We start from the raw sequence: 15,346 nt of genomic DNA on the forward strand, positions 1-15,346 counted from the left end.
TAAGAGAGACAATGCATACTCCATTCCCCCCATCCCTATCAACATCCACAAACTGGAAAGGTTTTTTGTTTTTAATTTTAATAAAAGGTAGGTATTAAACTAATTTCATTTTGTGGACTAAAGTTTCATGCCTGTGTACATTGTCCATATTGAATCTGTGAATTCCCTTCCCACTCAAATCTGTTCTCTGTTTTTCTACTTACGTCAAAGAAAAGACTATGATTCTGAAGTTAGAATTTGGGAGTTACATTTTCCAGTCTGGGATTCTGACTACTTATGTGGCTTTGTGTTAGTCACATAAATTCTCCAGGATTCAGTTTTTTATCTTTAAATTGAGATGGTTGGACTCAGTTCTTTCTAGATTAACTTTTTACTCTATTCTTATGATTCCTGTAATTTAAGAGTGATTTGTTGGGGAAGATATACTTCAGAAATACTCCAGATGTGTAAGTTAAAAGGATGAGGTTGGGGGTAGGATAGGGTGTGTTTAATAAGAATTCATTCTCTTTTGCTCACATACACACGTTTAACTTTAAGTTCACAAATAAAATCTATAGAGCTTTTGAAAGGTAGTGCAACACAGTAAAACACACAGCAGAATACCTGAGTCAAGAACTTGCCTTGCCTTCACTTAACTGTGAGGATTAGTACAAATGACTTCACCTTTCTGGCCCCCAGATTTCTTAATTATAAAAATTTTAGTAGCTGAAATATGCACTAAGACGTTGGGACACCTATTTATATAAGTAAAGTGACTAAAATGTCCATATCATTTGACCCAGGAATTCTTCTATTAGTCATATGCCCCAAGGGAATCATAGATAACAAGAAAAATCTCATTAATACCAAAATATTTGTTACAGTACTTTTTGTGATGCTAAAGAACTGCCCATTAATTAGGAAATGGTCAAACTAGTTGTCATACACAAATATATAGGAATGTAACAATATGAGAAGTAATGACAGACATAAGGAATAAAGAAAACTGTTGGAAAACTTAAAGAACTGATTCAAAACAATCAGAACCAAGAAAATACTATATATAATGACTATAATAATGTAACCAGAAAGAACATGCACAAAATAATTAATAGCAGTGTAGTAAAATTACAAAGAACAAGAATAAGTCCTTAAGAAGACTTATAAGAAGATATCTCCTCAACTCCATGGGTATGGAACATTATATATATTGTTAGATATTTTCAATGTAATGATTATTTTGCTTTTCCTTTTTTTCTTTAAAAAAATCTTTGTTATATGGGATGTTTCTCTGAGAGGAAGGAAGAGGGATTAAAAGGGAAATTTAGGCAATGTAAAATTAAAATATGTTAGTAAAATGAGGGAAAGTAATTCTCTGATTTGCCTACCCCACAAAACTTTTAAATATCAGAGAAAATAATGTTTATAAAATTGCTTTGTAATCATAAAATACTATAAGACATCTTTTTTAAGTTAAAAATTTTTTATAAAGCTTTTTATTTTCAAAACATATGCATAATTTTCAATATTCACTCTTGCAAAACTTTGTGTCCCAAATTTTTTTCTTCCTCCCTTTTACCCATCCCCTCCTCTAGATGGCAAGTAATCCAATATATAGTAAACAAATGCAATTCTTTTATATATATTTCCACAATTATCATCATGCTATATAAGAAAAATCAGATCAAAAAGGAAAAAATGAGAAAGAAAACAAAATGCAAGCAAACAACAACAAAAAGTGAAAATCCTGTGTTGTGATCCACACTCAGTCTCCATAACCCTCTCTCTAGGTACAGATGGCTCTCTCTATCACAAGACCATTGGAACTGACCTGAATAATTTCATTGCTGAAAAGAGCCATGTCCATCAGAATTGATCATCATATGATCTTGCTGTTGATGTGTATAGTATTCTCTTGGTTCTACTAATTTCAAAGTAAGACATTTTCATGATTACTACAAATAATTTTACAGGAGGCTTAATGCTACATTTCTCAATGTGGCAGAAAGTGAAGAGTGAGACAGGGTAAGTAGCATAAAGATACCTAGGATTCTGGAGAGGAATTAGACAGGGAAGCTTTGTTAAATGGAGATTCTGGGCGAAACAATCCAGTCAGAGGGAGAGAGGGGATTCGTGGATGGAGGACACTTTTAAGGGGGAGTGAATTCAAGGACTGAAGTGAACTTCAGTATTAAGAACTGGGACATGGTATAAGAAGTGCTAGATGTAGCCTGAAGGAGATTTTAAGTGGTCTTCAATCTACCTGTTTTCCCACCTGCATCTTTGCTTTATAAAAATCTTTTTTTTATCTTTTGCTCTGGAAATTGTAAAGAAAGTCAATATTACTATAGCTTCTAAAAACAGTTTTTGATTTTACCTCTCTGTTATTCACTCATCAGTTCTGTGATTTCCTAAACCAAAGGTCTCTTTCTAAGCAACTATTTTCCAATAGGTGATATTTCTCTCCATTAGGATGTAAGTTCCTTGAGAGCAGAGATTTTTATTGCTTTGATATTTGTATGCCCAGTGTTTAGCATTGTGTCTAGTATTAAACCCTCTTTCATTGTTGAAAGGGAATTGGTAGTGATATTGCATGATAGGATCAAAGAAAAAGGTTATGGCAAATTAGAAGAGATACAAAGACAGCTATAATAAATTGATCAGCAAACTATTTCTCTTGTAATGCATTTAGCAAAACAATAACAATAGCAAATGAAAGGCAGTTCTATGAATTTTTGTCAAAAGAAATATGGAGGACTTCTCCACATTTTTGTTACATTCTTCAATCATGTCATCTTTAGTTTCTATACCCTAGTCAAGTTCCTCTTCTATTTGAGGTGTATTTGATGGCTAAACTTGGTTTCAGGAGGCTTCAGACAAACAGCTGCAGCTAGAGTTGTTACTTAGATCACTTGGGAAAGTTGGATCTGTAACTTCCAGAACATCAAATGTTAAGGATCCTCACATTTTCAGAGTTTTCTTGTGTTGCTGGAAGTATTTGTTAAATGGAACCTTCTGTACACTAATTGGAAACCACCCACCAGTCCTTAAATTTTCATTCATTCATTTATCTGCAGCTCTTTTGTGAGATAGTTCAATATAGTCAAACACATTGGATTTATCTATCTATCTATCTATCTCTCTATCTATCTATCTGGTTTTTTCCATTCATTCATGCTCATCTTCTATCTATGAATAGGAGGCAATGAGATGCTCAGTGAATAGATTTCTAGGCTTAGAATAAGGAAGACCTGAGTTCAAATTTGACCTCTTATATTTACTAGCAATGTGACTCTGGGTAAATCACTTAATTTTGTTCGCCTCCGTTTCTTTGTTTAAAAAGTGAACTGGAGAAGAAACTGGAGAACTCCAGTTATCTTTTCTAAGAAAACCCCATGGATGGTACTTGGATTTTATGGTCCATAGGATCATGAAGAATCAAGTGACTTTGAACTACTGAGCAACAACAACATTAAGAGACATGATAGTAATCCACATTTCTATGGTTTTAAATTATTAAAAAATTCTATTTTATCATAAACTGTCATCAATAAACATTTCAATATGTAAAAATATAGATTATGCATAAAATCATGAAACTATGTTGCATAGGTTTTTTTAAGTGTATTTTACATGTGACTAGGTAATAATAAAATTGTCCTATTTGTGTCTCTTGAATTCTTTTTTTCTTTATTTGGTGTATTTTAAAACTTTTATCAGTGCTTTGTTCTTTCTTTAAAATACTCTATATTCACTTCTAAGCCTTCACTTATAGAAAATTAAGTATAGATGAGTAAAATAAATGTATAAAAATGTATCATTTTACACATCTAGTCTATCACTTTTTTTTTCAAGAGGTGGGGAAAATATTTTATTATTAGCTTCCTGAAAGTAATGTTTTGTCAATCTGTAAATCCCCATTATGACATCTTTTTTTTTTTTTTTTTTTTTTTTAAAGGTGAAAATGCTATGCTGTGATCCATATTCAGTCCCCACAGTCCTCTCTGGGTGCAAATAGGTCTCTCAATCATAAGTCTATTGGAATTGGTGTGAATCACCTTGTTGTTTAAAAGAGCCACATATGATATCTTTTAAAGCAGGTTTCCTTCGCAAGATTGTAATCGTCTTGTAAATTGTTCCTCTGTTTCTACCGATTCCATTCTGTGTCAATTCATATCAGTCTTCTCAAGCTTATCTGAATTCTTCTCATTCAGACTTTAAAGTTTACAAAGTGATTCTCCCATAATGCACAATGCTAGGGAGTTTAGGCCTTGGGTAACTTTATCCCAATTCTATAAATGAGGAAATAGACTCAGAAAGGTGAAGAAATTTGCCAATGATCACATCATTAATAATAGCCAGCTTCGTACACCAAATTTCCTGATTTAAGCCCAAGGCTCTTTCCATTATACTAGATAACTATAATAAGATGGTATCATTACTATTATTATTATTATGCCCAAACACTTGGAGGCTAGTTTTTTTCAGTCAAAAGTAACTGGAGAAAAAGTTATTTTTAAATTCAAAGAAACTGGCTAGTCCTCATTGGGTTGATGATTAAAAATTGTCTTATTGCAGAAAAGAGAAACATACTCAAATTGGGCAAAATTAGGTGTTTTCCTCTTTGTTCGCTGTTTAATGGAAAGGGCCTTTGCTTCAATCAGCCTTCTGAAAAGTCCAACCACATTGGGATGCTTTGCTGTGGGCTCCACTAATGCATATCTAATTCAGAGATGGTTTGATTGATATTAGTAATTTTCCTTGGAAATCAGATGTAATATTGGCAGCTCAGCTGGATGTACATTAAATCCTCTCCTTAGAGTCTTTACACTGCCTTGAAAGAGAGTGATGGTGCTTGAAAGGAGGTGGGCACATCATAAATAGCCAGGAAGAAAATGTGTTTATTTTCGTTTTTTGTATAGCAGTACCTCCTGCTGTTTGGGAATGCTAAGCATTCATAAAATGACTTCATTTTGAAGACTGTGGAACTTGCAATTTGTCTACTACAAAATAACTGAACAGCCAAGAAACATTCAAATGCAAATTCAACAAACATTTATTAAATGTTAAATTTGTACAAATTATGTAAACTTAGAATGTTAGAACTGAGAGACCTTAGAATAGAATTTTAGAACATTGAAGTGGATTGTCACAGCTGGAGTGAGTATAATTTGTTAGAAGACAGAAAATAGCATGAAATAAATGGAAGGGACCTAAGGAGAAAAAAATTTTAGGAGAGCTAGAAAGGATCTCAGTGTAAGATGTTTTTTCTGCTCACTTTTCCAGAGCCAGACCAGCTATGTCTTCTGCCTCAGAATTTTAGGAGTGTATTGAGTGTTCAGGAAGGATTAGCACATCTAATGTGAGGGTTTACCAAGCCTTTTCAGGGTTGCCTGTCCAACATTTGATGTCCACCTGTCACTTAACTTTTCCCTGTGGCTCCAAGAAGATGTACAATGTACAAAAGCCACACCTCAGTAAAACTGTCCTGGCAGAAGGCTAAACCAAATTAAGGGTTACCAATAGGCCTCAAACCCAATAGTAAATTAGGAGGATGTAAAGACTTCCATTAGCAGAATGGGAGAATGAGAACAATTTATTCCAATGACCATGAAAGTGGCTGAAACAGGTTCTGGGGAGAGCTTAGAGCTTGGTCAAACACTGATAACACCAAGGTCATTCACTACATCCCAAGCCATTGCCAGATATCCGGAGTTTTGCTACTGGACCTAGATGTCTCTGAAAGGGAAAGTGAGGTGGACAACTTGGTACAATTCTGCCTCACATAAATCCTATTCACAGGCAAGTCAAGACATTACCCCATTGTGTCTTTAGTTCTTTTTGAAAAGGAAGGATAAACATCATTATCAACTGAAGCTTCCACTAACTGTGTTGCCTGTGTTGTTAGGGATCAGTGATTAGTACCCCAATCCTATTTTTTATGTTTATAAACATTTGGAATTTTATTAAAAAAAAACAAAAATGTAATCATTAGCATTGTTACAGTTAGTTCTCCCCCTGTGTCTCCACACAATGATATTTGAGCCTGCTCACAACAATGGTTTCTTTTTGGTTTATTAGTCTTTTTTTAACAACTATCTTAAATGAAGGGAAAAAAAATTCAGGGTACTACCATTCAACTTGTTTTAATATTTCTCCACAAATGGTGAAAAATACTAAAAAACATAATGTGGCCAACATAATAATATATTTAAAACATTTTCTGGTTTTAAAAATAAATCTGGCATTAAATGCCGCTCTGTAGAATTTTTGCGTCTAGTAGGGTTGGTTTCTGAGCTCCTGATGGCGCTTACCTTTATTTGTTTTTATGGATCCTCCATGTCCTCCTCTCCTGCCTCCCATTTGTTCCATGAGAGATCTGGGGTGACCTCCAGGTCCTCCTCTTCTTCTTCTACCAAAACCTCCTCTATCCTTTCCTCTGCCTCCCCGAAAGCCACCTGTCTCCAGCTCGACCTCCTCTGAACATACAGCCAGGCCCTCCACTGTCCATGAGACTACCTCTGTCACCCCTCCTGCCACTAGGGCCACCTCTGCCACGATCACCACCTGGAGGTGGAAAGGGTGGGGGAAGAAATCCCTCTGGTTTAGGGGCCTTATGCTGATTACAGCATTCTCCAAGGAAAATTCTGATTTCCAGTGTCCTAGCACTAACAATCTCCTGCTCTGAGCTGAATGCTTCCCCCTCCTGATGAGTTTACTGGGAACTGCTAGTCTTCCCCTGTCTCCTCCTTTGCCTCTCATTAACCCATGGATCCTCCTGGCCCTCCAGGCCCTCTCCAAAGGGGGAGGCATCCTTATGCCTTCACAGGATGGCAATACTTCACATTCTGTTCATTGGAAGCTTCTTCAAGCCAGAGACACTAAGTTTGCTCTCTTGGAAATGTTTCCCGTCAAACCATTCTACTGCAGCCTTTGGAATAGATAGATCATTATAAGACACTGAAGCATCTCCTTTGGATTTTTCCTGTTATCTAAGTAAATGTTTATCATGGGCTGTCCCATCTTTTTGTTCATCTTGACAACCCCACACTATTTGAAAAAGTCTGCCAGCTCATCAACAAGCACATTTTCATTCAGTCCTTGTACATAAATTGCACTGATTTTGGAGTCTTCATCTAGATCTATGGGAGGGGGGAGGGTTAAGGCAAGGTCTGGTCCTTCTTCCATAGGTCCACCAGGCTTCTGAAAGTCACAGAGCTCTCCAGTTCCCATTCCATGGAGTCTTCCTCCTCCTCCAGCCCACCTCTGCTCAGACCTTCATGATCAAATCCCCCTCTCTCCCTGCCCCAGTTATCAGCGTCACTCATGCTGCGGTTTTCTCCAGGTCGAGAAAAGCCAGACTCCTGCCCACATACACCCATGCTACTGGGATGTCCTGCCGGAACGCACTTTGCTGCTTGTAGCTGCTGCTCTGTTGGCTATATTGACTGGGAGCCTGACTGTCGGATCCAGTTTTGGGGGAATAACCAGTCGGGGGCTGCTGCCCATAGCTGCTCTGTGGACCATGCTACTCTGCTGTCCATAGCTACTCTGCTGCGCTTAAGTATTCTGCCGGGAGTAACTGCTTTGATCGTAATTAGTTGGCTGCGTGGAGGAATAGCTGGTTAGAGGCTAGGACAGAGTTGTGGTGGCTGGCTGCATGGGGTAGCTGCCCGACACCTGTGAGTAATTGTAGTTGCTCTGTCTGGGTTGGCTGTAGCCTGCTGGACTAGAGGGAGGCTGACTAGTCTCAGCCGGCTTGCTACCATTCTGGGCTCTCACAGGTGCGGGGGCGACTGCTGGCCGCTGCCCATAGGTGGGGGGTAAGCCGGCTAGTGCCACATGCACACACAGAGCTGCGTAGGAAGCAGTGTTGGTATTTTAGGCTCCTGTCCCATATCCTGGGCCAGGCTGACTATAAGCTTGAGGTGCAGTATAACTTATTGGAGGCTGTCCATAGGCACTCTTGCTCACACATTACCCTTGTCTGAACCTGTGTATAGCTGAGATCTTAGGTTGCCCATGGATCCTGTAACTTCGTTTCCCATACGCCTGGGTGTTCTGTGTATATCCTTGATCTGGCTGGGCTGCATAAGCCCTGTAATTCTGCTGGGATACAACTTGACCGTAGTTCAGGGACATCATTTTCTCTCCTTCCTCCCTGGTTCTCTCATGATCTGTCTGTCTCTCCCTCGGTCGCCTGCCCTGTCCCCCAATCCTATTTTGCTACTTATCATCTATTAATTTTTACAAAGGGATATTTCTATGAAGATAGTAATGAAAAAAAAATGAACAAGAACAAATGTCCATTCATTTTCTCCTCCCAGAACCTCGAAGGACATTCTCTCCTCTTTACCACCTTGCTCTTTAGGGAGTAGGCTCAATTCCTGTATAGCACTGATAATGCCCAGTTTGTATCTGAATACAGTCTGTCTGCTGCATGAGTTCTTCTGTAGGGCTGGGATCCAGGTCAGTTCTGAAAAAGAACCCTGCTCCTCAGAGCATCACTCTGGATGATGTTATCTACACTCACTCACTCTGGAATCCAAACTCTGGGATTCTGGGAATCTGGAGCATCTTCTTGACCACCTTCTCACTCATTAGACTGTAGACTGTGAGATTCCATTTATTGGATGGCAGATCTCATTACCTTCATTTTCTAATTATTTTATGATGAATATTTGCATAAAATACTTTCAAAGCTTATGAGAAGGCTTGGACTTGCTGATTGGAGTGGTAAAGACTATTCATGCCTGGGATATATCCAGGTGAGCTTAACATTTCCCAAAGGGAGTTGTTGGTGTCAATAGAATAGTGGACACTGACTATAATCTGCACAAATCCTTCAAAATTCTCTGAAATGTCAGCATTGATTTGGAAGATGCTTGTCTATTAATTTTACTATTATGTTCATTTGATGATGTTTTGTGTTACATTTATGCTACTGGAATGGCTGTTTGTTATGCTAGTATTTAGAGTGGCTATATTTTATAAAAAGGCCATCTAAGACTTATTGGTGAAGTTAGCTTACTTTGTTTTATCAACTTTGTTGTTTTTTATTGATTCCTGTGTGCTAATAACATGCATATAGTTTCAAAATATACAGTCTACTTGTTATATTCGTATGCAGTTAGGCACATTATCACTGTATTATCTTTCCAGGTGATGCTCTCTATATAGTGCTATGTTTACTGTATGTACACTGTTTTATTTCATTTTCAACATTACTGAAAGTCATTTTCCTGGGACCCCTGAAAAAAATCATTTTTGTTCTTTCATAGAGCTGATATTTTTGTTTATACTGTGAAATTACAGGTTTTGGATTTACTCCAGCTGATCTTTGCAAGAGACTATAAAGACTGTAGCCAGAGCCAAAAACCCCATTGTTATGGGACTCTTTCCTTATTGGTAGAGATCAAAGCCCTGAACATGAAGTGCAGCACAGAGTGGGTGAGAGTGGGAGAGAAGAGATATTTGGTCTTTTAAAGCTCGTTGGGCTCTTCAGATCTCCAGATTTGAGAGAAAAGGTACATGAGATTCCAACCTCTCTTCAGGGGAGAAAGACTGTGGAAAGAAGCCAACTTAAAAAATTCCGACACTATCCTTCTACTTAACTTGCTACACTAGAGATATTAGGGAACTTCCCCTGGAGTGAGATCTGGAACTGTATTGGTTGAGCTTAGTTGTATCACTTGCAAAGGGAGATCTCCTCCACTCTGTATTATCTAGCATATATATTTTCATATGTATACTTTCTTTAATTTCTATTTTTCCATCAACTTGATTAACTTGGATAAATGGGTATATTTACTAAGAAAACAACACAACACAAAACAAAACAAACAAAAACCCAATTACTGTGTCTCTCGGACATCAGTCGTAGAATTCATTTTGTAGGATCTGTCTGAGTTTGAGCTACACTGAAAGACTTTTGAGAACTCAGGGTCTCTTCCTATCACCATGAGACATTTGGAGAAGGCTCATAAGGTCATCAGGTCATACAGACTTAAATTCTGGTTATTCATTGAGTCCAACTGTGGGAAGTTCCCGAGCTGTCACTGGGTCCAAATTCCTATTTGTCGCATTCGTGTAGAGGTCATATGTCCCCAACGAGACAGTAAGTGCCTCAGTGGTAAGAACTGCGTCTTATTTACCTTTATAGCTTCCTCATCATAGGCGTTCATTAAATATTTGGTGATTTATGAGTTGAAATTAAATCATTCTCTTGGAGTAGTTGTGCTCCACTGCCCTCTTGTGGTTCTAGTTTAAATGACAAACCAGTATGTTCTCTAGTTCTTTTTTCTCAACCCCTCAAGGTGGGGCTTCAGTATTCCTGGCAGGTAGATGCTTAGTGAAAGAAGGGAGTCAGAGGATGTAGTACTGTGCACTATTTAGGTGACCTGAAGCAAGTTATTTAACCTTTTTGCACTTTTGTTTATTTATCTGTAATTTGGGGTGTGTAAACAAAGTTTGGCTAGATGATCTCCACAGTTTCTTCTGGTTCCAGATCTTAAGCTTCTCTAATTTTATGGCCACTGTGAAGGTGATGGAGGTTCTTCCTCTAGCCTATCTCACATACCCTAACCACCACTCTTTTTTTCTGGACCTTTCTCTCTCTCTTTTTTCCCTTTCTTTAGATCTCCAGAGTTTCCGTAGTTCCCTAAAATATCCAGATTTCTTACCCATTCCTACCCCCCCCCCCCCCACACACACACCATTCCCATCCTACCTATGCCTCTAGCTTGCCTTATCACTTTGGGTCAGTAACTTTTTGAGCTTCTGTGTTCACCTGTCAGTTGGAGGGTTGGGACTAGATGCTGACTGATCTTTTCAAATGTCATTGGGTGCTAATGTTTTAAATAATGTTACCACCCCAGGCTCTAAGCATTCTCCTGACCAAGCTCTACTTGTATCAGTTCTTATTTCTGCTCATCTCATTTGATCTAGTTCAATCTCCATCCATACCTTTGTTCACATGATTTCCCCCCTAACCTGGGATTGTTGCTCAATGATCTTGTTAATCAATCAAACTATACTGAGCTCTTTGTAATTATAAAGTATCATACGTCTGTCTCTTTAGGGATTTTTTAAATAAAAAAATTAAATTTAAATTAAATAAAATAAAATTTTAAATTAAAAAAATTAAATTTAAATTGTTGTGCAGATTTTATTTATCCTTCCAGAAAGACTGGAAATTATGAGATGTGGATTTTGATCTTGTCTCTGTACGCAGCTAGCAACCATCTTCATGACTTCATCTCTTTTGGCCTCAATTTCTGATCTGGCATTGGTTTCCTAGAAGGAGAAAATTTATCTGAGAGTATGTTTCTTAGAGAAGGTTGAGAACCTCTATCAGGTTTATCTGGAAGTTGAATGACTAAAGCTATACCATGAAAGGATGAGTATAGAGTGCAAAGAGCATGAAATCTAGACTTACCTCTTTATTGCTATGAGTTCATTTCATAGTATAGATGCAGTACAAAAGAGAATTGTTTGTTTAGCAGGTTTGAGCCCAATCTTCCCAGTTTATTTACTTTGATGATGATGATGGTGGGGTAGGTGAGTAGTTACAACTTTTACTAAGCTATTTAAATATCCTTTGTTTCTTTACTTATTCATGGATTCCAATGAATCTTTTGCATCTTATCTATTTTCTGCAGCAGGCTGTCCCACATTATTCATATTGCACCTTAAGAGCCTACGTAACATTTGGGAATACCTATTACTCACTTTCAGGAAATCTAAACAAGAGACCGATGCATTCATTATTTTAGACATTTTCCTGGAGAACTGTTCCTGGAGGGAACTAAAAGAGAAAAACTGAGTCTTTGGGATAAGGACCTCCTTATTGAACCAAGTCCCTATGAACCTAGTGTTTATCAAGGGGCTTGAGACATTGGACAAAATCTAATGCTTCCTGAAAACTGATCTATATTTTCTCGCTCATCTGATGATGATCTGGTCTGTATGAGTAATGGTTCTGAAAGCTCTTTTTCAACATTCATAGACTCATAAAATGTTAGAGCTGGAAGGAACTTTAGAGCTCATCTAGATGAGCATGAATTGTTCTCTAGAAGAAAGTAATGAGGAAATAACAGCTCAAATCCCTCTTTCTCCATGAAGTTTTTAATTTTTTTTTAATTTGTGGAATAAAACAAACATTTCCATAACATGAGATAATAAAGAAGATGATTGCACATGAAACAGCAAATCTATTATGTACAACTTGCTATCCCTTTAAATATATAATAAAATTATCATGTAAATTTTTTTCCTTTTCTTCTCCTAAAGTCTTTCTGGGTAATCTAGCCCCAGTGATATTTTTCTTTTTTTTTTAAATTCAAGTCATAGGATGCAGACTATAATTATATGCACTCTTATATTAAACTGCTTCATGTACATTAGTCCTGTTTCCCTGATGAGTTTGTTAGCTCCTTGGGAACAGGGACTAGGTCCAATACTTGTCTTAATTCTATCTATACCTCCTAATACAGTGCAGGAAATATAGGAACAGATCAACAGAATCTCAGAGTTGGAGAAGACAATAAAAATCATATAATTTAAACTCTACTAGAAGCATGAATTCACTTTCCTACAAGAGTTCTTACCTTTTTTTTTTTTTTTTTTTTTTAAATATCATGGACCCCTCTGGCAGTTTAATGAAACTCCTTTGATTGTACAATAAAACTCCTTTTCAGGATAGTGTTTTTAAATGCATAAACTAAAGCATGCGGGGTTACAAGGAAAACTTTGTAAGCCTTTATTGTATATAGCTAGAAGTTATGCTTTTCCCCAAATCTAGCTGATCTGGCTGCATCCTATAATCAATGCTAATTTAGCTATGTTTATCCTTCAAAGAGGTTTTCTTTTAGGTGAGCAGTCTATGTGCTGATTCTAGATTTGCATCAGTATGATAGTATGTTAACATCATAGCATTTAGAATTAGAAGGGATCTCGGAGACAGTTTTAATCAATTCAATCAATCATTCAATCAACAAACTTTTATTAAGTGCCTATAATGTGTAATACTGGGCACTGGGGACTCAGAAAAAAATGAAACTGCTCTCAAAGAATTAATATTCTATTGAAAAAGATAACACATACATATATGAATATATATTAAATAAATGCAATTTTTTATTTTGACAGTTTAGGGAGGAAGGGCACTAGTAGTTATGGGAAAGGTGAGGAAAGACTGAAGAGAAGGTGGTATGTAAACTGAATCCTGAAGGAAATCAAAGATTCTTTGAAATAGACATATGGAGAGAAAATGTTCAAGACAGGGGTATCAGTCAGTGAAAACATATGGAAGGAGAGAAAGTGCTATGTATGAAAAAGAACAAGAAGGCCATGTTGACTAGTCTGGTAAGTATAAAAAGAAAAGGACTATAATAAAATTATAGTAAATGACAAGGACATTGCAAAGATAGATTGAGGTCAGGTTGTAAAGTTTAAAATTAAAATACAGGGTTTTCTATTTTATCCTAGAAGCAACAGGGAGCCACTTAAATTACAGGAAAGGAAACAGATTCCCAAGGCTGGAAGTTATATGAAATAGTAAATGACAAAGCCAAGCAAATGCTTATCACATTGCATTGAGTTGGTGAGGACTTCTCCTATCCCTGAAATTAGTGCACATCCCAGGATGGGAGGCAGAATGGACTTCCTATTTTCTTCCTTGGTATGTGAGCAATGGATAAAAAGCAACAGATAGATCTTAACAGCTCTGTTGTTTTGCCATGTGAAGGCCTCCTTATTCATTATGTTGTTCTTCTGGTTTGTCTGATCTGCCACCGTTAATCTCAGCAAGCTCTAATTTTCCTGAAGAGTTATCACTCCCCTCTAGTGATTTCTGTTGAGACCAAGTACTACATTCTTTACTCCTATTAACATCATGTTTCAAAGTCAGTCTGTCACTCCTATTTTCTTTCAAGAATTCACTGGGACTGGGGCAAGAAGAATTGGTTTCTCTATGAAATGCCCTTATATATGTACTATGAATTATATTTTTCAAAGTACTTTCCCCTGGTAGTATAATGGAAAAAGCCCTAGAGTTAGCATATGAATACATGGGTTTGAATTGCAACATTTATTTCAGAGTGGTAAACTTTGGGCACATTATTTCACATCCTCGTACATTTAGGGCTAGAAGTCAAGTCAAGCCAAGTTATTGAGCACTTAGTATGTGCCAAACATTATGCTAAGCAAATGGGAATACAAATGCCCTCAGAAAGAAAGAAACAATCCCTGTTCTCAAGAAACACATTTTAATTCTTTTAACATATGGAATAAATCTGAAAAGTGGGGAAGGGACATGTAAGAGAAAGTTTAAAAGTCAGAAGGACAGCCTGAAGAGGAATGGGGACATGACCTGGGCAAACTCTTAAAATGGAGATTCTAGGAGGCACTAGCCAATGGAATAGGGAAGTTACAGGAGTGGACACTAGAGGAAGAAGAGGGATGTAGTGAACTTTTAGGGGGGAAACTCAGAAGTCATCAATCCAATTCTGTCATTTTACATTTGGGGAGTCTCAGAGAGAGGAAGTGATTTGCCAATATCTCCCAAATTGTATCAGAGTTAGAATTTAAAATAAAGTTCTCTGATTCCAAAGCCATTTGAAATCCAAAGTACTTTCCATTGTGGTACTCAATAAGGATATGGTATCTATTCTACTTATCTTATAAGGTTGTTATTGTTTTACATGCTCCTTGAAAGGATAAAAGTCTTACTGTTATGGCCCATCATAGTATGAAAATGGCTCTGGGATCATAGGATCATAGAATTTGGGAGTTAGGAGAAGGAATGTCATTGGCCATCAGTCCAATCCTTACTAAAAAAAAGCAATTCTTATTATTACATATGGGAAAAGTCATCATCTAGAGCGGTTTGAAGACTTCCAAAGAAGGGGAACACATGACTTATTGAGGCAACCTTTTGGATAGCAAAGAGGAGTTTATGTTATGTTTAGGAAGCCACTGGTATTGATTTGAATAGGAGAGTGACACGTTTAGATCTGTGTTTAAGGAAAATTACTTTGACCAGTATGTATAGAATGTGGAGAACTGGAATGTGGAGACACTTGAGGCAGGAAGACCATTATGATGTTTTAAAGATTCATGTGAATATGATGAAAGCCCAAATTAAAGTGATATTATTGAGTAAGAAGACAGGAATCAAGTGAAAGAGCTGTTGTGAAGATAGAAATAGCAAGATTTGGCAATTAGAAATTAGCAAGAAGAGTGAAGGGTCCAGAGTGAACATGAGAGACCCAAATAATGATGGTTCCTTTGATTGAAATAGAGAAGTTTGGAAGGAGAGTGGAGGATGGGGAGATAAGGAGTTCAGTTTTGGACATATTGAGTTTAA

General features: G+C 37.1%; 1 pseudogene; it reads right to left on the reverse strand.

Moving 5' to 3' along the window:
* Positions 1-6,255: 6,255 nt before the first annotated feature.
* On the reverse strand, positions 6,256-8,121 carry LOC100928868 (annotated as a pseudogene).
* Between the last annotated feature and the right edge of the window lie 7,225 nt (positions 8,122-15,346).

The sequence above is a fragment of the Sarcophilus harrisii genome, chromosome 1, assembly GCF_902635505.1.
Source record: "Sarcophilus harrisii chromosome 1, mSarHar1.11, whole genome shotgun sequence".
Taxonomy (NCBI): Eukaryota; Metazoa; Chordata; class Mammalia; order Dasyuromorphia; family Dasyuridae; genus Sarcophilus; species Sarcophilus harrisii.